The following is a 21,136-nucleotide window of genomic DNA, read 5'->3' as shown; positions in this document are numbered from 1 at the left end:
GGAGGGTGGCCAAGGACCGGCAGAGGCTGGGTCTGCCAGAAGATGCCAGATGTATGATTGATGTCTGTATGGTCGGGTTTCATGATGAGGATGATGTGAGGAGTAAAGTGAAATGGACTGGTCAAACCTTGACCTGTGGCGAGTCTGGATGGAGAAGTGAGATGGTAGGCAAGCAATGGAAAGTCAGATTTAGGCAAAGGAACTAGTCAGGCATAGAGATATCATTGGTAAAGCCAAATTTTGAGTCCGAGGGAAAGTCTCAGTAAGATCCTGAGCTTGGAGGGGTTTAGACAGGAAGGTTGATGGAAGGAAAAATCTTCATCCTACAGAGATGGGCGCCAGTGTGCTGTTGGTGTCATAGACTTGTGTAGGAGCTTTTACCAAGTTCTACTTTTATTGGCTGTGGCATGACAAATGTACTTCATAGTTGAATAAATGAAGTTCCACAAGTTAATCATTTCACATGGGCCTAAATCCCACGCTTAGTCCTTCTTAGTATAGAGTCATTGAATCGACTGGATTTACCTACCTGTTGACTCACCACTTAACAACTGATTCAATGGGACTAAACAATAGAATCCCTTCTATTTCATTTTGCATTCTTGGGTGGTGTTGAATTATTTATGAATGTATTCAGTGTCCAGTCTGGTTTACTGGGATTTCAGAAACAGCCATTGCGCATTCTCCATTTTACAAGGGGACAAAAAGCAGGCATGCTAGCAAAATATATATTCTGATGTACGATGTTTGCAGAAGAGTGTGCAGTGCAAATCACTGTATAACGACACCAGGGTAAATTTACATTATGGAAGCATGGTGAGGAGTAGGATTTCAAACCATACGTTCAACCTACAGCTGAGTGGGGGGTCCACACTTTTGTTGATTAAACTTCTTTAATGGAAAATGCTAAATGTGACAATGAGACTGCCACAACTGTAAAGAGGATTGCCCAATTTTGTGAAGAGGTTGTGTGTCAGGAATAATATGCTGCCCTGAAAATATTGCCTTTTTGTCTTCTTTCCCTGTTCTGACCAATGTCTTTTCCATGCCAATGCCTGATCTACAGAGGCAACAGGATGATGCATTGGTAGAATTTTGAGCTGATTCTTTACTGTACCAATTGAATGGGATGGATTGAGAGTTTTAAAATTCTTCCTCAAAGTTTGGAAACTTCTGTAGAGTTAAAGATCTAAATTAGCATATCAGGAAGAGAGTTTCTGGGTCAACATACTTTCCGCTACACTAGATATCTACAGGGAAATGCTCCCCCCACCACCCAATTGTAATTGTTGTTGTGTTCCTTCAAGTCACTTCTAGCCTACGGCAACCCTAAGGTGACCCTATCAAAGGGTGTTTCTTGATAAAAATTTATCCAGAGAAGATTTGCCATCACCTTCCTCTGAGGTTGGGAATGTGTGACATGCCCAAAGTAACCCAATGGGTTTCGTGGCTGAATGGGAATTTGAACCCTGGTCTCCTAGAGTTCAAATCCAATACTAGTACCACTGGGCCATACAAGCTCTACCCCTAATTCCATACCTGGGGTGGAAGAAAGAGCTCTTGTCTGTTTGAGGCTAGTGTGAATGTTGCAATTGGCCAGCTTGATTAGCATTTAATGGCCTTGCAGATTCAAAGCCTGGCTGCTTCCTCCCTGGGGGGAATCCTTGGTTGGGTACTGTTAGCTGGCCCTCATTGTTTAATGTCTGGATTTTCCCTGTTTTCAGAGTGTTGTTCTTTATTTATTGTCCTAATTTTAGAGTTTTTTTAATACTGGGGACCAGATTCCCTTTCGGTGGCCTTTTAATTATCTGCCTTGATATTCTGGGTTATATGGCTGTGTGGAAGGACCCTCAGGGCTCTTCCACACAGCCATATAACCCAGAATATCAAGGCAGAATAACCCACAATGTCTGGTGTGAACTGGATTATCTAAGTCCACACTGCCTTATATCCCTGTTCAATGTTTAGTGCTAAATTCGCAAATATAGTAATTCCTGCATAACATTACCATGTATTGAACTGCTTTTTCTGTTGATTTGTTGGAAAACATGATGTTTTGGTGTTTAATTTGTAAAATCTTAATGTAATTTGATGTTTAATAGGCTTTTCCTTAATCCCTCCTTATTATCCAACATTTTCGCTTATCCAATACTTTTATTTTTCAGTGATTGATTTTTTTTGGGGGGGGGGTGCCAAAATTCTGTTCGCCTACACTTGAAAATTACCTAGGGCCAGCTCTGCATGGAGATAAGCTACCTATATTTCTCCACTGTAAATCAAGCTACTATTTTAAAAATCCAGGAGTAAGAACCTGCAAAAAGGTGGCAGCATCAAGAAGCATGTGACACAGATACACAGAAGATAGTAAAACATACTAAAACATTGTTCAGAAAAATATGCAGCTCTGAAGGGAACTGACAACCTGCTTTTCATATTACTTACGGGGCAATAGGCAGCCAAAACACGTGCCAGCAAAAACAAGAGGGAATCGTGTGGCACCTTCAAGGTTTAACACCTTTTTTTGGAAGGGATGAGCTTTTGTGGACTGTAGCCCACGTCTGACAAAGTGAGGCTGCAGTTCATGAGAGCTTATACCAAACAAAACCTGCTATTCTTGTGTCCATTCTGGTTGTCATTCACAACATAACATACGTCCCAGCTGAATCTCTTTAGCAATAGCCTTCCTTGAGTTTTTTCTTGATAATTTCAATGTTGTTCCTCCTAATTCTGCCTGCTGCAGACAACTTGCTAAAATGTCACTAGGAGTTGTTACGAGACTTGTCATTTTTGTTCTTCAGGGTTCAGCAGCCTTCCTAAAATATCTCCAAGGGACATGGCAAAGGAGGCAATTCTGTGCACGTCTTCTCTGAAAGTACTACAAAGTTTAATGAAGCTTACTCCCAAGTAAATGGCTACAGGTTTGCAGCTTGTGCAGGTGTGATCTAGCACACTAAAACAAACTCTGTGGCAAAGAAGCACAGCTGAACGTGCACCAAAATGCATGACCAAATGAGTATGCACATCAGAATCCACAGTGGCACTGCATGTACAGTTCCACTCCACAGCTTTAAAGCGCATGTGGCCATTCCACATGGACAAACGCATCCACTTGCTTCTGGCCCAAGATGGCATGCCAGCAGTGACATGAATAGTTTATCATTTTAATACTGTGGACAATTTGTTGTTGTTGTTGTTGTTGTTGTTGTTGTTGTTGTTAATTGCCTTCAAGTTAACTTCAGCGAAAGGCAACTGTATGAATGAGGTAACTCCAAGTCACCTATCCTTAACAGCCCTGCTCAGGTGTTGCAGACTCAGGACAATCATGGCCTTCCTGATTGAGCCAATCCATGTGTAATGCTCTCTTCCTCTTTTTCCTACTGCCTTCTACCTTACTGAGCATTAGCATCGTTTTCTAGTGAATTGTATATTTTCATGATATGGCCAAAGTATGACAGCCTCAGTTCAGTTACCTTGGCTTCTAGGGAGAGTTCAGGCCTGGTTTGATCTAGGATGCCCCAATTTGTCTTTTTAGCAATCCACAGTGTCCACAGAACTCAATGAGTTTATTTTCTTCCTATCAGCTTTCTTCACTGTTCTGCTTTCACAACCACACATCCCATTGGGACACTCCCTGATATATGGTATATCTGAATGTTGGCTAGGAAGGAAGTGCTGGAGCACAACATGAGAACCCAATGTGCACTAGAATGTCTGATGTTCACTGGAGCACAACTTCACAATCCACTAACAGGGTTGTGTTGCATTTCTGCAAGATTGGTAACTATGGATTTGTATAGTTACTATACATTGTTAAGACTAAGCATTGGATCAGTGATGGCCATGTTATCATAATATGAAAAACACTGTGCAGGTTGTATAGAAGAAGGAGTCACTTTCCTTTGGACAACAAAGAGAGAAAGCGTGAAGGAGAGGTTAAAAAGTGCTAAGCTCGCTCTGTGCCTGCGTTAATTAATAATCAGTGAAATATATGTACTAGTCTGAAGATGGTTGGTAGGAGGACAGGGTTTTGTGATAAATCTATTTTATGTTTTTTTTTTCCTAGGGATTATGTAAAAAGGCTGTGCTAAATAAATGATTTAGCAAGGCAGTAAAGGATCAAGAAATTTGCAAGCCTTGCAGCTCAGGGCATCTGATCTCCCTTGTTCTGCAAAGTTGCCAGTTCTAAAATATGGGAGTTCTTATTCGAAGGGAGTGTCCGCTCTGAATGATGTTACAGAGATGAACAGAAGTGTGTGAGGAGCAATGATATTCAGTGTAGTAGCAAATGGATGGGAAATTCTGGCTATCTTCTGTGATCACAATTCTATTGGTCAAAGGGATGTGTGTATTTATTTATGAAAGGTCAGAGGCTTTGTAGGAAGCTCAGAGAGTCATCTAGTCCAAAGCCATCAGCTATGTTTCTGGCAAGCAACCTTATCACAAACCAGATTGTGTGGAAAATAATAGAGAATAAACCTACCCACAGAAAGTACAATTTCGGTATGAACAATTGGAAGACCTTTCAAGGGTGATGTTGGGAAACTGAGTTCTTTTTTACAAACCTGATCCATTAAATGTTATCCAGAGTCTCCCTTAGCCTCCAGACCTCGGTCCCTTCTAGAGTGTCATTATGGATCACAACAACCCTACCATCCCAAAGAACCAAATGTAGGAAATATCTGGACTTGTTCAGGTTTCATTTGCAGGTGATTCTTGGTCAAACAAATCAATAGTGCAACTCTCCATTAGGGCACAAATTGGGTGTTATTGCAGTTGTCTGCTCCATGACTAGGTGGGAATATCCAAAGAAAGCCAGCTTCTAGATATGGATATCTGAAAGTGCAACATGGAATGCTGCCAGCGGTGTTAAGAAGCTCCACAGGACTCAAACAAGCAACTTATCATGTTAGAAATAGCAACTTATCCATGTTAGCAAGGAAAGGCAGTCTGTCACTAATTAGGGGTTGTGGACTCAAAATTTCACAAATTCTAGCTGACATGGACAGCAGACAGGTGATATGAAGGTTCTGTGAAGTTTGGAATGCTGTGTCCAGTTCTGGGTGCCAGAATTCAAGAAGGATATTGACAAGCTAGATATTGACTATGATGATCAAATATTTGGAAGCCAAGTCCTATGAGGAGCAGCTTAGGGATCTGGATATGTTTAGCTTGGAGAAAAGAAGGTTGAGAAGGGACACAATAGCTATCATTAAATACTTGAAGCTCTTCAATTGAACAGCACTTGGTAAAGAAGTTCTTCCTAATATTTAGATGGAGTCTCTCTCTCTCTGTCATTCTCTCTCTCTCTTCTTTTTGTAATTTGAATCTATTAGTTCATGTTCTTGTATCTGCAGAAAACAAGCTCATTCCGTCTTCTGCATCTCTAAGTTTTCACTTCTCCAAGTGAAACGTATCAGCTTCCTAAGCTATCCCTCATGAGGCATGGTTTCCAGACCTTTGATCATCTTGGCCACCTTCTTCTGGAAAACTTCAAGCTGTTAAATATTCTTTTCTTGAGTGTTCTGCCCAGAAATGGACACAGGACTATTTCAAGTGAGGTCTGATCAAAGCAAAATAGAGTTGGATTGTGACTTCTCTTTATTTGGACATTGATGTTGCCTAGAATTGCATTGTGGTTTTTTTTTTTTTTGGCTACCATATCTCGCTTTAGACCCAGGTTTAGCTTATGGTTCACTAATATCTTAAGATCTTTTTCACATCTACTATTGTCAAACCAACATTTTGCACTTTGCACTTTATTTTTCTTGTCTCAATATAACATCTTTCATTTATCCCTGTTGAATTTATTTTGATAGTTTTGGCCCAGCTCTTCAACCTTTTAATGAAATTTTGGATCCCAAACCTATCATCTGGTATTAACTGCCCCTTCTAATTTGGTGTCACCCACAAATTTGATGTCAATGCTTTCTTCTAATCTATCACATAAGCCAAATGACATCATATGACTAAAAAAGACTCATACAAATAATTTTAAAAGCAAAACTTTGGGATTTACTGTTGTATTAACTCTTGTTTTATTATCTTACTGTGTTTTATTATTTTTTGTATATTGTTCAATGTATTTATGCTGTTGTTTCTGCAAATTGTGCTAGTTGGGCCTTGCCCTGTGTGAGCCACCCCAAGTCCCCGTGGGGAGATGGTGGCGGGGTATAAATAAAGTTTTATTATAATTATTATAATTATATGTGACTTAGAAATTATATACGAGTTATCGATTCAAATATGTGTATGTGTTTGGAAATGTACGAATCTATTTATGAATGGTATCATACACATAGGATACAACTGTAAAGCCTATTGTTGACTGACAGGCGATCTGTTCTTTATGCGCTGCAGCTGAAAAATGCATTACTCAATTTTGGCAGCAAAAATGACTCTAACAATAACAACTTGTTTATAGAAAAAGTGGGAAGTAGCCTTAATGTTTTCATTAACATTATAAATGAGATCTTAATTATCAGCAGAATAAGCAATTTATTGAAAGATGGGTCTTACTCATTAATTCATGGAATGGAAGAGTTAGTGAAAACATTTCCCCTTTTCATTTATTTAGTTTAATTTAAGGAAGTGTTTATTTGTCTTATTTTGGATTTGTACTTTGAGATAGTAACAGGGACCACAATACTGGATTAGATGCTGAAATATATAATTCATGTAGTTACATGGCTATGGCTAAGAAGCTGACTAAGCCATCTGGAATTACTGGGCAGCAGCTACTGCAAGGAACAAGGCTCTGTTCTCCTATCAATTGGGATGCAGCTAATTGATGTTTCCATGTCCTTCCCATGAGCCATTTCCAGTGTGACAGTCAGAAGCAAAATCCATGTCATATTTTTTCCTTCAATCAAAGATTATTCATGGGAGGAGGCTGGAAACATCTGTTTGCTGTATCTCCATTGACAAGAGAAGAAACTCCTGTTGTGGAGAATGAACTTTTTCAACTCCTTCCTTTGGAATGTGCAGGTGTTCATCAAGTGTTAGTGTTTTGTGATATGGAGTGAAATGGTTAGTCTATTGTTGCTATGGAAATGTATGTATTTTGTTCCAGCAGGCATTCCAGCAGTCAAGAGGTTAATTGCAGCAAACCCTGATTGATTGCTGGAAGGGCAAATGAACAGAGACTTCAGTTTGTGCTACATGACAGGAAGATACATCACAGGCTATGGAATGTGAAGGAGGTGCTACGGTGTACAGAGAATGTACTCGGAGAGAGACAGACATGCTCCATGTTTGATCTTGAGGACGCAACATGTGTCCTGACAGCTTTGGAATTTAGCACTGTAAATAATGTAAATAAAGCTTCAGTGCTGCTGGGATTCAGCAGATAAAACAACAAAGTTGTCGTGCTTTGTCGGTGCCACATTTGCCATTTGCAGAGTGGTCTGACGGATAGGCAGAGGTGAAACCTGGCTCATCAATCAGTCGGGGTCTCTGATTCCCTGACATGGAATACCTTAGGTATCTGCACAGTAATTGGAACTGATTTCACCATGCAATGTGGCTTATACTACAGCACACTAGTATATAATAAGAGTTTTTTGGTTTTTTTTTTTTTTACCTTTCCCTGACTTCACTTGTGTTAGATTACTGGAATTAAAGTGCACCACAGCACACACATGGTGTGGGTAGTCTAGCCGCCACATTTTGGAAATAGCTTGAAGCTACATTAAATGTTATAGAGCGGGTTTAGTACTCAAAAGAGTTGCTACAATGGGAGTAAACAATATCATGTTCTGTAAGGATATATTACTGAATACTAGGCTTGGACCCAAATCAGTTTGAACAAAAATGAATTGTAATATTCGGAGGTCTGTTTTATATAATCTCTGAAAACAGAATGTGGAGGAGGGAGCCACAAAGCCTGGCAAAACTGATTAAGGGAGCAGGATGTTATCAGTTACTAGAGAGGATGGAGTTAAGTCTGTGCTATATCTGAGGCTCCCTGATGGGAGCTGAATTTTCAATTTCTCTCTGTTTCTCAGCCATTAAAAAGCCTGGTTGTGCCCATGCTCTGATTGGCTGAGAACAGACACAACCAATGACTACAATTTCCAGAACCCTCTCTTGCCGTTTTTCTTATTTTAAAAAATGTTATGGTTAAAACTTAAAATAATTCTAAAAAATCAGTAGATTGGTGAATTGTTTTGGAACTTAGCAGGTCTGCAGTTGTAAGTGGGGTCTAAAACTGAGGTAGATTTCATGCAGATAGGCCTTAAAATGACTGAGGATTGAGCCTTTAAAGTTTTCCATTGTAGCCAATCGGCCAAATCTTTGCCAAATGAAAATGACAATGCTCCTCCCAATTCAAGTAACTTCCTGGTAAACAGAATGAGGGGTTAGCTGATAATGGACCCCGATACAGCATGCCTTTTGGCCGAATTGCACACCTCTACTGAATACTCAAGTTAGGATGATTCATGCTATTGAATTTTCCATAGTTATGCATGGTTGAGAAAGCTGGTAAAGAAAGCTGATTAGATGAAAATCAACTTATTTGAGATATGTTGCTGGAGGAGAGTTCTACAGACACTGTGGATGGCTAAAAAGATAAATAAATGGATCCTAGCAAAAATCAGACCTGAACTATTCTTAAATGTTAAGATACCTAGCCTGAGGCTGTTGTACTTTGGCCATATCATGAATAGAAATGACTCCATAGGGGGAAAAAAGATAATTCTGGGTAATGTGGAGGGCAGTAGGAAAAGAGATAGACCATACTGTAGATGGATAGCCTCAATCAGAAAATCAACAGTCCTAAGTCTACAAAACCTGAACACAGCTGTTGAGGATAGACTTAGAGATCTACTCATTCGTAGGGACCCCATACATCAAACCCAACTTAAAGTGACTTGGAGGTCTCCCATTCCTAGGGTCACTATAAGGTGAATTCAACTTGATGGCAGTACACAACAGCAAAGATACTCCCTATACTGCTGAATATGTAGGGACCATGAATACAAAGGAGCTACAAATGCAAAACTGTAGGCAACAGATTTGTAACTCTGATTGTGAATTCAAGTCAGAGTTTATAAAAAGCTAGGATGAAATCTCAACCCTCTTTCATTGTTGTTTCATATATATACAAACGAGAAGGCTGTTTTGTAAGCTACAGGTTTTATATAAAAATAGCACGCTTGTGTGTGAATTAACCCTGCATTTGGTTGACAAGGTTGGATGCAAGTCATCAATATTTATAATTCTTATATATTTCCCCTCTTACTAATAAATGAGCTTCTATATGGGGAAACTGTGATACAAGCAGGTAAAATGCAAAGTTAGTTTTCATTGATTTGTCACATAATTTCTCCATGTAGGAGTTCATTTATGAGAAAGAGTAACTGCAGAATAATTGCCGAGAAAAATCACCTCGTGGCATGGAGGATAAAAATCGATGATTAAAAAAAATTAAAATGAGAGTTTTTAGATTTAAATTGGGTTTTAAAAATCCAATTATGGCAAGCATTTCTGTCTCACTCTCTCTCCTAGGTTTTCAAGTTATATATATTTTAGGATGTAAAATGAAATCTGAATTTAATATAAACAAACAAGCTAAAGTCTACACTGATAATCCCTAAAAAATGAGCCACGGCTGTCTCTCAGACACATTGAATTAAAGGCAGCTTCTCTGTTGGGGGAAAAGATCTGAGGTTAAGCAGGATGAATAACAGAATAAATCATGTTTTGCATTTATAACTTTGGACTTCCAGCTACCTGACCCAGGGACTTTCACGGTATCATATGGAAGAGTAGGATTCAGCATCTTATTTGGGTAGCTTTGTTGTCTTGCATTATGTCCCGCATTAACATCCTATTGGTATTTTATGAATAGGTAAGAAGGGAGGTAATGCTTTATTAAGTTTTGTCTCAAAGGAAGTACTTTTCTTCCTGCTGTGAGGAACTGTTTGGAAACTAGAGTGTTTGCAATTCAGGACTTAGGGTACATTTACACTGATGCGGTATGACACCACTTGAATTGCCCAAACTATGGAATCCTGGGATCTGAAGTTTGGTCTACATCTCTCTTGATTCATAGCATTGAACCATGGCAGTTCAACTGGTGTAAAACTGCCTTAATCCCACGGTGTTGATGCACCCTTGATCTGCACATAGTTGTTTGGCACAGAAAAGAGCATTTTCTGCACACAAAACTATATTTTCTGCACAAAACATAATATATAATATAGTATATACTATATTCTTGTATTATATTTGGAATAAAAACTGTTTATTGTATAGAAAATGCAGTTTGTGCTGCAAATCAATGATGCATGAATTTTATGGGGAGGGATTACAAATTTTTCTGTGCAGGAAAAACAATTTTCTGTGCATACATATAAATTGTATATAATATAACACACTATGCAGAAAACACAGTTTCCTCTATAGAAATTGTGTTTTCCATGCAAATCAATTCGATATGAATTTTGTGCACAATAACTTTCGAATTACAGCCTTTTCTTCTTAGGAAATTGCATAGAAAATACTGTTTTCAGCACAAAGCCATCACAAGTGAATTTTTCACAAAATACATCCTGAATGGCAAAAATTGTCATCAGTTCAGAATTCTTCTTGTCAGAAGCTTTGAATATTATTTCCAGACTTAGGGTACATTTACCCCACAGAATGAATACGGTGTGATGCTAATATGGAATTCTGGGAGTTGTAGTTTGGTGAGGCGCCAGTACTTTTGCCAGAGAATGCTAATAGCCTTTTATACTCTAACTCCCAGGATCCCATACATTGAGCCATGACTGTTAAAGTGGTGTCAAATTGCATTCATTCTATAGTGTAGATGCACCCTTTCATCCAGGTGATGCTAACCAGGTGGTTATTTCTGAATGTAGTCAATTCACAGTTGCATAAACAGAGTTCAGTGGGTCTAACTATGGTGCATAAAGATTTGCATTCTTTTCCTCAGTGCCTACAATGTACTGCTTGCACCACTGGGATTGTGGAAACATCAGCCAGCCACATTTACATATACATACTTGGCTGCACAACTCAGAAGTGTGGTGTATTCAAACACTTTAGTACCACCACTTCAGTTCACATTGAAACAAGCAGTTTCCTGCTTTGTAACAATATGAAAGCGGCATTTCATTTCTCAGAAGAGATCATTGTATAACAAATGTGGGCTGCAACAACTATAGGCTTTGGATTTTACCTGTAGGGTATAATGGCACTGTTGGTTGCCAATCAATATTTTCTAATTGTTATTTAGCAGCTAGTGTGCCTGCTAACTTCCTTCTGAAACAAGAAATTATATTTTATTGACTCTCTGTGATTCAAGAAGGATGAGAGGCATGCAATCAAAGGTTTGATTGACATTTCAAGACTCAGCCTTTCTTGCTACTGCATTTCCTAACCTTTTGGCCCATTTTGTTTTTCTCAGGTCCCATTTACACTGCCGTTGTGATGACTCATGGGCCATGTAGTCCCGTTCCTAGCGCTGTTGTGACAGATGAAGAGGAAAACTTGGGTTTTCCACTGTTTCAGCCAGAATTGGAACTTTCCCAGCCTGAATTGGAGCCTTTGCACCTGCAGGAGGTTTGTCTTCCAGAAATCTGCCAAACAAGCCCTGAGTCAAAATCTCCCCCATTTTCTCGCCGTAATTATTATCAACAACAAAAAGGAGTTCAACAGGCTAATCGCAGAAGCCTGAGAATCGCAGCCAGGCATTCAGCTGATTAAGACTGCTTTCATGAGAAACTTTAGGGAGTCATGCATCTGGACACAGAGATTGACTTTCGGTTCTGGTTCCCCAGAGAAGTGTTCTTTGGTGGGAAAACGAGACCCTATTTAGGTTCTTTGCCCTGTAGGAATCTTGCGGAGTCAATTCGTCAGCTACTGGAGTAGGTTGTGTGTGGACAGCGCTACTCCCGTTTCCAAGCCTTCGTTCCCGTTTCCAGCCTTGTTTTGCTTCACGGACCTTGCCTTGCTACCTAGGACTCAGCCTTGCTTTCCAGGACCTTGCCTTGCTTCCCGGACCTTGCCAAGTATTTACCACGGATCTTGTCCCTGTTCCTCGTTCCTTGTCGCCTTGTATCAAGCCTTGTGTTCCAAGAATCAAGTTTACTTCCTAGCCTTACATCAAGTTCCTTGGACTAAGAACCTTGTCATCTCCCCTCACTTTGCTTGGCAAAGTGAGTGTTTCGGTTACTGGATTACAACTTTGGACCTTAATATTTTATATTGGACATTGTTTTCCTGGACTATAATTGACCTTTCCTGAAAGGTCTTCTTCTGAACTATATTCTACACTTATTTTTATTGCCTTTACTTATTTCCTTAATAAAGATATTAGATAGATTCTGGCCTCTGTGTATGGTTATTGGTGCTCTGCAGCCTGGGTCGTGACAGCCGTATAATCCAGTTTCTGAATCCAGATTACCTACTTTGAACTAGATTATATGACAGAGTAGAATTGAATAATCCAGTTTATAGCAGATAATCTGGATTCAGAAACTGGATGGATTATATGGCAGTGTAGACTCGTACAATCCAATTCAAAGCAGATCATTTGGATTCAAAAAGTGGATTATATGGCAGTGGAGATCCAGCCTCCAAGGGTATTCTCACAAGCCACAATCCTCTCCTTGTCATTGCTTTGGAGTCCTCACTTTACTCTTTGCAACAAAGCAACATAGAATCCTAGAACTGGAAGAGACTACAAGGAATCCATCCAGTCCAATCTCATCCTATCAGTTTTGACACAATTCAGAAGCTGGAATGTGTCTTGAGAATTGTTATCAAAATGGTCAAAAATCTGGAAACCACGAATCTCGATGGGGAGGAGAGTAGGAAAGTGGGTATGTTTGGCTTGGCAAAGAGAAATCCAAGAGGGAGCATGACAGCCATATTTAACATTTGCAAGGATGTCACATTGAGGAAGGAACAAGTTTCCTCCTGAGAATAAGGCATGGAGCAATGGATGCACACTACAGGATATGAGATTCCACCTAAAGATTATGAAGAACTTCCTGGGGGTCAGAGATGGTTGACAGTAGAAAATGCTGCTGTCTAGGAGTGTTACGGAGTCGCTATCTCTTTTGGTTTTTAAACAGAGGCTGGATAGCCATCAATGCTTGGCAATGCTTAGACATGCATGACAGAAGGGGGTTTGACTTCACCCCTTCCAACTGCATGATCTTATGCTTCTATGATTTTTTGATGGCCAGTGGTACTAGGAGTAGGAAGTGATGCTAGAGATAAGAAGAGGAGGACAGGAGAAAGAGTGCTTTGATTATGTATTCTTGCATGGCAAGTGGCTTCTTCCAACTCTATAACTCTATGATTTTCATTTATGGCGATATTGCCATTATTGCAAACAGGAATAGAAGGCAGTTATGATATTGTAAGTCTAACTTACGACGTCGTAACTGACTATCGGAATGCCATATTTTCCAGTCAAGTAGACAGGCTGGACCTAGGATCAACTGAAATGTGCTATTGAACAATGTCACCTCTGCAGTATCAGAGGAATGGGAGGGAAGGAGGAAGGGAACAAAGAAAAAGAACATGGCTTGAGTTTTCACTTATCGGGTAAAGAGTTTCGCTGCCAAAGTTGGCTGAGGAAAGTCAGGGCTGTCTCTTTAATGGCGGAGAAACAAACAGCTGTTCTTTCTGCAGACATGCTTGCTAGGACTGAAAGTTTTGGTAAGTCGGTGCATAACTGACAGTTAGATTTATCTCCCCAATAAGCAATCAACATTATAATAAAGGAAAAATGCTTTCCGTGCACCTTTGAGAGCGCATCAGAAATTAATCTAAACATCAAATTAATTATAGTTTGTAAAATGAATAGTGGCTCACGGCCCTAATACTTTCTCCCCCTCCTTCCTTAACCCTCTCAGTGGGTTGCCTCCCTCCGAAACCTCCCTCAATTGTCTGGCACATGTTTCTGAAGGTGGGCGGAGGGCAAGAAGTTTTATGGGTCTTGGCTTTTCATTTAGAATTTCCTCATCCAACTGGAGAATTTGTCTTTCCATCATTATCACTGCACAATTTCTACCATGGCCATGGAGATGATCTGGATCATCTCCAAAGTCCAAGCAAAGGCCAAAATAGGGGAATCCCATTGATATTTGGGATCATCATAGGTTTTTTTTTTGCTTATTGCCAAAACCTCGCTTCCCAGGGTACTTAATGGTTAAGATCCTGCCTCAGGAAATGTTTGGGGACTAGTTGGCCTTTGTGGTCTCGTCCAACTCTGCTTCCATCATTCACAGATTTAGCTAAGGATAGTTAACAGCATATCCCCTACTTATATTAACCCCTTCCCAGTTTTATCGTAACGGTCAGCAGTCACACTGAGCAATGGAAATCTTTTTGCTGGGGATAAGGGTGCAAAAAGATGACATTTCCAGCCCTGGCCTACCAGCAACCTGCAGTATGACAATCAGAAGCAGGATCTCTTTTGCCAAGCCTCATACCACCAAAGGTAGGTAATAGGAGAGCATAGGAAACGTTTTTGTGCTGAATCTCAATTGTCAGTCAAATATACCTAATGGTTTTATTTTAAGCAAGGTCTGGAGTGGCATTTGCAAACGTTACAATGATGCCACAGTCATAAACGTGAAGACCAAATGGTTTTAAACACACAGATCTGACTCATTCATTCGTAACAGGGTCCTACTTTATTGCGAAGAAGGTAGTGTATTTGTGTGAACTAAACACTTGTCTATATAAAAATGATATTTTTTGGGGGGAGGATGCAATGTTTTTGTACTCATGATTTTCGCATTAATCATGAAAAGCCCAAAAACATGCAAAATGTATCAGAATCCTGTCCATACTGGGAAAAACATTTGAAACCACCCATTCTTGCAAACGGGAATGCCATAAGCCAAGAGTTGCATCCCTCACCTATGTAGCCACCAACTCAATAGCTGTTGGTGAAACTTGAAACTTCTCTTAATTGTTTACACCCTTCTCACAGAAAAATGTAGTTCTTGACAAATGTGCCTTGCAAGGAAGAGAAGGATTAAGCAAGCTGTGAGTCATTTCTTCTAAATTCTGCTACACAGAAGTGGAGTTGGGGTTAATCAATCAATCAATCAATCAATCAATCATCTATCTATTTACTCTATCTATCATCTGAGCTGCCCAGGGCTCTGAGATGATCAGAAGAGGCATTTCATGATGTAAAACAGGGCCTTCTTGGTGGCCGACCTGAGGTGCTGGAACGCTCTTCTCAGGGAGGCCATAAGAGCCTCGTCCTTTTCATTCTGGCCCCATTTACACTGATCATTTAATGCAGTTTCAAATCAATATTGTAAAAATCAGTTTCACTGTGCAGATGATTACATAGGAAAGCCTGGAACCAGTTTGAAGCACACAACGCTGATGCGTATTATGGTCTTTCTTTTGCACACTTTCTTAGAAGTTTGCCATTTGGGTCCTGTAGTTAGAACATAGCTTTGAACTGCATTAAATAGTCAGTGTAGAGGGGGCTTCGGGCATTTTTTTTTTTAAAAAAGAAATAGGCTAGGCAGTGGTTCTCAACCTGGGGTCCCCAGATGTTTTTGGCCTTCGACTCCCAGCTGATAAGCTGACTGGGATTTCTGGGAGTTGTAGACCAAAAACATCTGGAGACCTCAGGTTGAAAACCACTGGGCTAAAGAGAGTGCTGCCTTACTTTAGTTGAATTGTTTTAACTGCTTTTTAATTTACTTTATAATTGTACTTTAATTGAATTGTTGAAATATTAATTGAATATGTCTAATTCTATTTTGAGTTGCACCTTTTGTATGTTTTAATTGCATTGCTTTTAAAGTTGTGAGCCACTTTGGGTCCCAATCCCGGAAAAAAAAAAGTTGGAAACTAAATACAATAATAGATTCTTAGAGTTGGAAGAGGCCATAAGGACCATCCAGTTCAACCCCTTCTACCAGGCAGGAAAGTACAATGCAAGCCCTCCGAACAGATGATCATGCAGTCTTTGTTTAGGAACCTCCAAGCAGCAGCATAGTCCAATGCAGAACCACTCTTATTATCAGGAGGGTCTTCCTAATGTTTAGGTGGAATCCTTTTTTCTCCCCTGTGATTTGAATGTGTTGCTCCATGTCTTAATCTCTGAAACAGCAGAAAACAAACTAATAATCATGATAATAACCACAACAACAATAATATTCTCTTTCTCGGCTCAGCAATATTTGTTCCCCCCGTTTTCTTCAAAACAAGCCGATTATATTGTATGATTTATACTCCCATTTTAAAAACATGACTTTGTATTAACTTTGCTAAGGCAAATAGAAAGTGGTCTTTATTGTGGTTCTTATTTTTAACTACTTAACCCTCAATTAATCTGGATTACTTCTAACCAGTCATGGGTGGTTGCTGCCCACCCTATGGGGCAACATATCCGCTCAGAGTTTCAATTTGAATTTGAATGGCAATGTCCAAAGTCCCGAATGTATTTTAGTGGAGAATGGTCAATCCATGGGGGAGTTCATACTAAAACTGTATATCAGACAAATTCACTGTATATCAGACATGGAAGCCACCAATTGTTTCCAGCCTAGATAGGAGACCTGAACATGGAAACAGATTTATGGCTTTGGATCATTTGGTGGACATTAACTGAAAACATTTATGGATTCCTTGAGAAGTTATGATTTAATCATCAATTAAAGTATTTTCAAATCCATGCACATTCAGGTACACATCTGAATACTTAACCTAACTCATAATCTGTTTTAACTCATCGACTTGGATCAGGAAAGAAAGATAGGGAGAGGAAGGCAAAGGTTTAATTTTTTTCCCAAATACATCCAGGGAGTAATATGGGACTTCTAACTAGTACTACAGTAGATGGTGGCCTCTTATGTATAGTTATACAGATTCATTGGTTGTAGTTGTGTACCTTCAAGTCATTTTTGAGTCAAGGTAAACCACTTTGAGTTTTCTTCGGAAGAGAGAAAGTGGGGTATAAATAAACATAATAATAAACATAATGATAATATTAATAAGGTGATCAACTATCATGGGTTTTTTTTTGGTGAGATTTGTTCAGAAGAGGTTTGCCTTTGCTTCTGAAGTTAAGAGGGAGCATGACCTGGCTAAAGTCACCCAGTGAGTTTTCATGGCTGAGAAGGGATTTGAATTCTGGTTTTCAAAGTCATAAGGCCCTTCTACACATGGCTAAAAACCTGGAAGTAACCAAGTCAAAAGGGATGTATGTGTGTGGGTGTGTGGATAAATGACACTTAATCAAAGAGCTGGCCAAATTGGATTAACAGCTGAAAAGTACGTGTTAAAAAGGTGCATTTAAAACCCGATTCTGACCAAAGAATGCTCACCTTTGCATGACTATATTTTTGCAGTCATACAAAACATGAGCTTTTTTCCCCTTCCCCTTGTGTGGACTGCTCCAGCTCATGTGTGCTTTTTAAAAGTTGGAAACAGCTGATCAGCTGATCAGGATGTCAAAAGATGGAGCTATGGACACACGGGTGACTCAAGGGAAGCAGAATGGGAAAGCAATTAGAACACTGTGAAACTCTTTTAAACTTTATAATATTAAACAGAGCTTGAATTAACAATTGGGTAGAGAGAGAGAGATAAGAAATCTGCTTGTGCTTACATTATGATATTCGCATGTCCGCATATAAGGTCCAGTGCATAACAAAGTGAATGTTTGTTTTAAAAAACTTCTGCCGGATGTTCCTGGTCTGGCCTCCATCTCAATCTACTTCAAAGGAAGATGTGGGGATAGCAGGAAAACATTTTCTGGAACTAGCAGGTCTGTGTGTGGGATTTTTTGTCCCAGATTTAAAACACATATTTTGGCACTGTTTGGAAGTGCTCATAGTCTCCATTTCCTCATACAAATCAACTCAGGCCTTAAGAACTGCAGAAGAGGACTTTCTAACAGTTCCACTATGTTTGGGGAGTTTGGGGAGGACTACTTTAAAGCTGTTCTCAAGCTCTGAAATGCCCTTCCATGGAGGCCCACTTGAATACCATTCCTGCTCTATTTTCATCATTTTTATTTAAGGAAACACTTTGTGATGGCAGATAGAGTTTTCTTAATGGGAAGGAGGCATAGAGAGTTTCTATTTCAGCTAACCTAAGTACCTTTTTATACTGTTGTTCTTGTGTTTTTACTTTAATTGTATGAGATGCTTTTAGGTGGATTGTGTTCTTAAGATATGTACACTGCCTATACTGAGAGAAAGGTGTCATATAAAATAAGGAAAAAGATATCCCAGTGCTCAAATCACTAGGCTACATTGGTTCTCTAGGCATGTGTGTTATACCTATTGATATCAGCACCATATCCATGTTGAGTTCTTACCGTTTTCCAGAACTGAAGTGGATCGGAAGCCTTGGTTTTTCATTTAAGAATTGCTAAGGAGAATTGGTCACACCTGGCTAGGCTGAACCTGTTGATCAGGACACTTAGTCAAGGTAAGGGTCACCTTGCATCCTGAGGACAAGATCCAGGGAGGGATCTTAAGGACAAAGGGGCAAAATGAAAGATAGGAGCCCAATATTTGGAACTCCAGGGGTTTCATTACATGTACTTTCGGGGCTTTTAAAATAGACTTATAGCAATCAATAAATTTTAATTCTAGCAATTTTCAGTCTTAAACGTAATCTGTTGGACCTGATACTAAGTCTTGTGCAGTTGTCTAAAGGAGTTTTTGCTCAAAAGGTGTCCAGAACATGTGAAATGATGTGAAACGAAATTGCAAGACTTTTGCAATAGACACGATACTCTACTTTGCCTTAATGCCAAGTGAGATTTCTCTTTTTTCTTTCCATGTTATCCCCTTTGTACTGTCAGATGGCTCAATTTTGGTATTAAAATGTTAAGTATGGAGATAGTATTCTGTTTTCTCTTGGTGACTGTTGATTATTCCATGGCTTTTGCAATTAAATAATAATAATAACAACTTGATCCAATATACCATGAAGCATGTATATATGTATTGAAAGAAACCCAACATCAATACTGAGAGTTTGCTTTTTCCTAGAATACTAGCAGAACTTCCATTCTGTGGTTGGTTGCATGTGTTGCATAGATCTTCATATACCTCTGGAGCTGATTAGTGGTGGAGTAACATTTCATGGGCACATTCTGAAGAGCTTGTATCAGAGCCTCTTTTCCTAGATTTGGCCTGTGAGCCCCCAGTTCCCATTTCAGATCCCATTCAATTTCATGAGATCTGCTGTTTCTTCTTATTCTAATTCATTCTTGTGTTTCAGCTCACTTTCTGAAGACACTTCAAATGTGTGTGACCAGTCTTGGTTCTGAAATGGGCCGAAGGATTCAGAAGATGGGCTTTGAGTGGGAGCTGGGCAAGTCAAAGAGGATGAAATATAAATCTCCCCGGAGTACAGAATGAAATAACTCATTTGGCCATTCAAGAAGAGAAAGGCTGGATAGGAGGTGGCAGTGGAGAAGGAGGAAGTGGTGTAGTGGAGTAGAAGAAGCATCAGAAGTAGATCCAAGTGAAGGAAGATGTAAGAGAAAAGGGAGAGAAATTTATTAAGGCAAGGAAGGAGGAGCACGAGGAGGGAGGAAACAGATGAAGGTGGGAGTAGAAAGAGATGGAAAAGAAGGAGGACACGGTGGTGAAAAAGATGAGTAGGAGAAGTAGGAATAGAAGACGGAAAATGTGGAGGGAAATGAGTAGGTGGGAGAAAAAGAAGAGAAGGAGATAGAGGAAGAGGAGATGAACAAGGTGGGAGGAAAAGATGGGAAGGAGAAGGTGGGCGAAAAGAAGATGAGACTGAGAAAGTGTAAATGGAGAAAGAAAACAAAACACGAAGAATCATAGAATCCTAGAGTTGGAAGAGACCTCATGGGCCATCCAGTCCAATCCTCTGCCAAGTAGCAGGAAAATCTCACTCAAAGCACGCCTGACAGATGTCCATCCAGCATATGTTTCAAAGCTTCCAAAGAAAGAGCCTCCTCTACACTCTGGGGCAGAGAGTTCCACTGCTGAACAGCTCTCTCTCACAGTGAAGAAGATCTTCTTAATGCTCAGGTGGAATTTCCTTTCCTGTAATTTGAAGCCATTGTTCTGTGTCCTAGTCTCCAGGACAGCGGAAAACAAGCTTGCTCCATCCTCCCTATGACTTCCCCATATATATTTATACATGGCCCTGTCTCCTCTGTCTCAGCCTTCTCTTCTGCAGGCTAAACATGCCCAGCTCTTTAAGTAGCTTCTCACAGGACGTGTTCTCCAGACCCTTGATCATTTTAGTCTCCCTCCTCTAGACTCATTCCATCTCAGAGTCGATATCTCCCTTCAATCGTGGTGCCCAGAATTGGACACAGTGGGATTCCAGGTGTGGTCTGACCAAGGAAGAATAGAGAGGATTTATTCTGCCCTGGTGCCCCGGTGGTGAAGTGTGTTAAAGCACTGAGCTGCCGAACTACCAGACCAAAAGGTCCCAGGTTCAAATCCCGGGAGCGGAATGAGCGCCCGCTGTTAGCTCCAGCTTCTGCCAACTTAGCAGTTCAAAATCGTGCCAATGTGAGTAGATCAATAGGTACCGTTCTGGCAGGAAGGTAACGCTGCTCCAGGCATTGTCCTCCATTCTGTATCTTCGCATTTCATTTTTTCAGCCTAAGTGGAGTATCTTGCATTTGTCCCCATTGAAATTCGTTTTGTTAATTTTGAAAATAAGACATTGAAAAGCAGAAGCAGAAGAAGGAGAAGGGAGAACAAGAAGAAAAGAAGAGGATTGAGAAGATGGAGGTAGAAGCAGTAGAAGAAGGAAGGAAGAGGAGGGAGGAGAATAAAGAAATGGAGAGGGGATGAGTTGGCAGCTGATTTGGGTCTATGGGAGGGCTGAGAAATGATTTCCGGTGCCAGGAGGTAGATGAATGATGTTGAAGGAGTCCCCCACCGCCCCACATCACAACATTGCATCCAATACAGAAAACAGCAGCACAAGAAGGAGAAGGAGTGAGGATGGGGAACAACCTACAGAGAATTCAAACACTGGGATCACATGCTCCGACATGCATTTTATTTGATTGATCGTTAAAAGTCCCGATGCCAAACCTTCTGTCCCTGGTAAAGGAAGCAGGCTCTCTGCTTGCTGGAGATAAGTCCCACCCCGCTGGGCATCCAAACTCACCCCTTCCACCAACTGA

The 21,136-nt window shown here is 40.1% G+C and overlaps 1 protein-coding gene across 9 annotated transcripts in view; it reads right to left on the bottom strand.

The window, feature by feature from the left end:
• Window positions 1-21,136, bottom strand: part of celf4 (CUGBP Elav-like family member 4) — a 920,473-nt gene that overhangs the window by 37,849 nt on the left and 861,488 nt on the right. The gene's annotated exons all lie outside the window — the stretch shown is intronic.

Source organism: Anolis carolinensis, chromosome 2 (genome assembly GCF_035594765.1).
Source record: "Anolis carolinensis isolate JA03-04 chromosome 2, rAnoCar3.1.pri, whole genome shotgun sequence".
Classification (NCBI taxonomy): domain Eukaryota; kingdom Metazoa; phylum Chordata; class Lepidosauria; order Squamata; family Dactyloidae; genus Anolis; species Anolis carolinensis.
The sequence above is the reverse complement of the archived record's forward strand: the minus strand, read 5'-3'. Positions and strand labels throughout refer to the sequence as shown.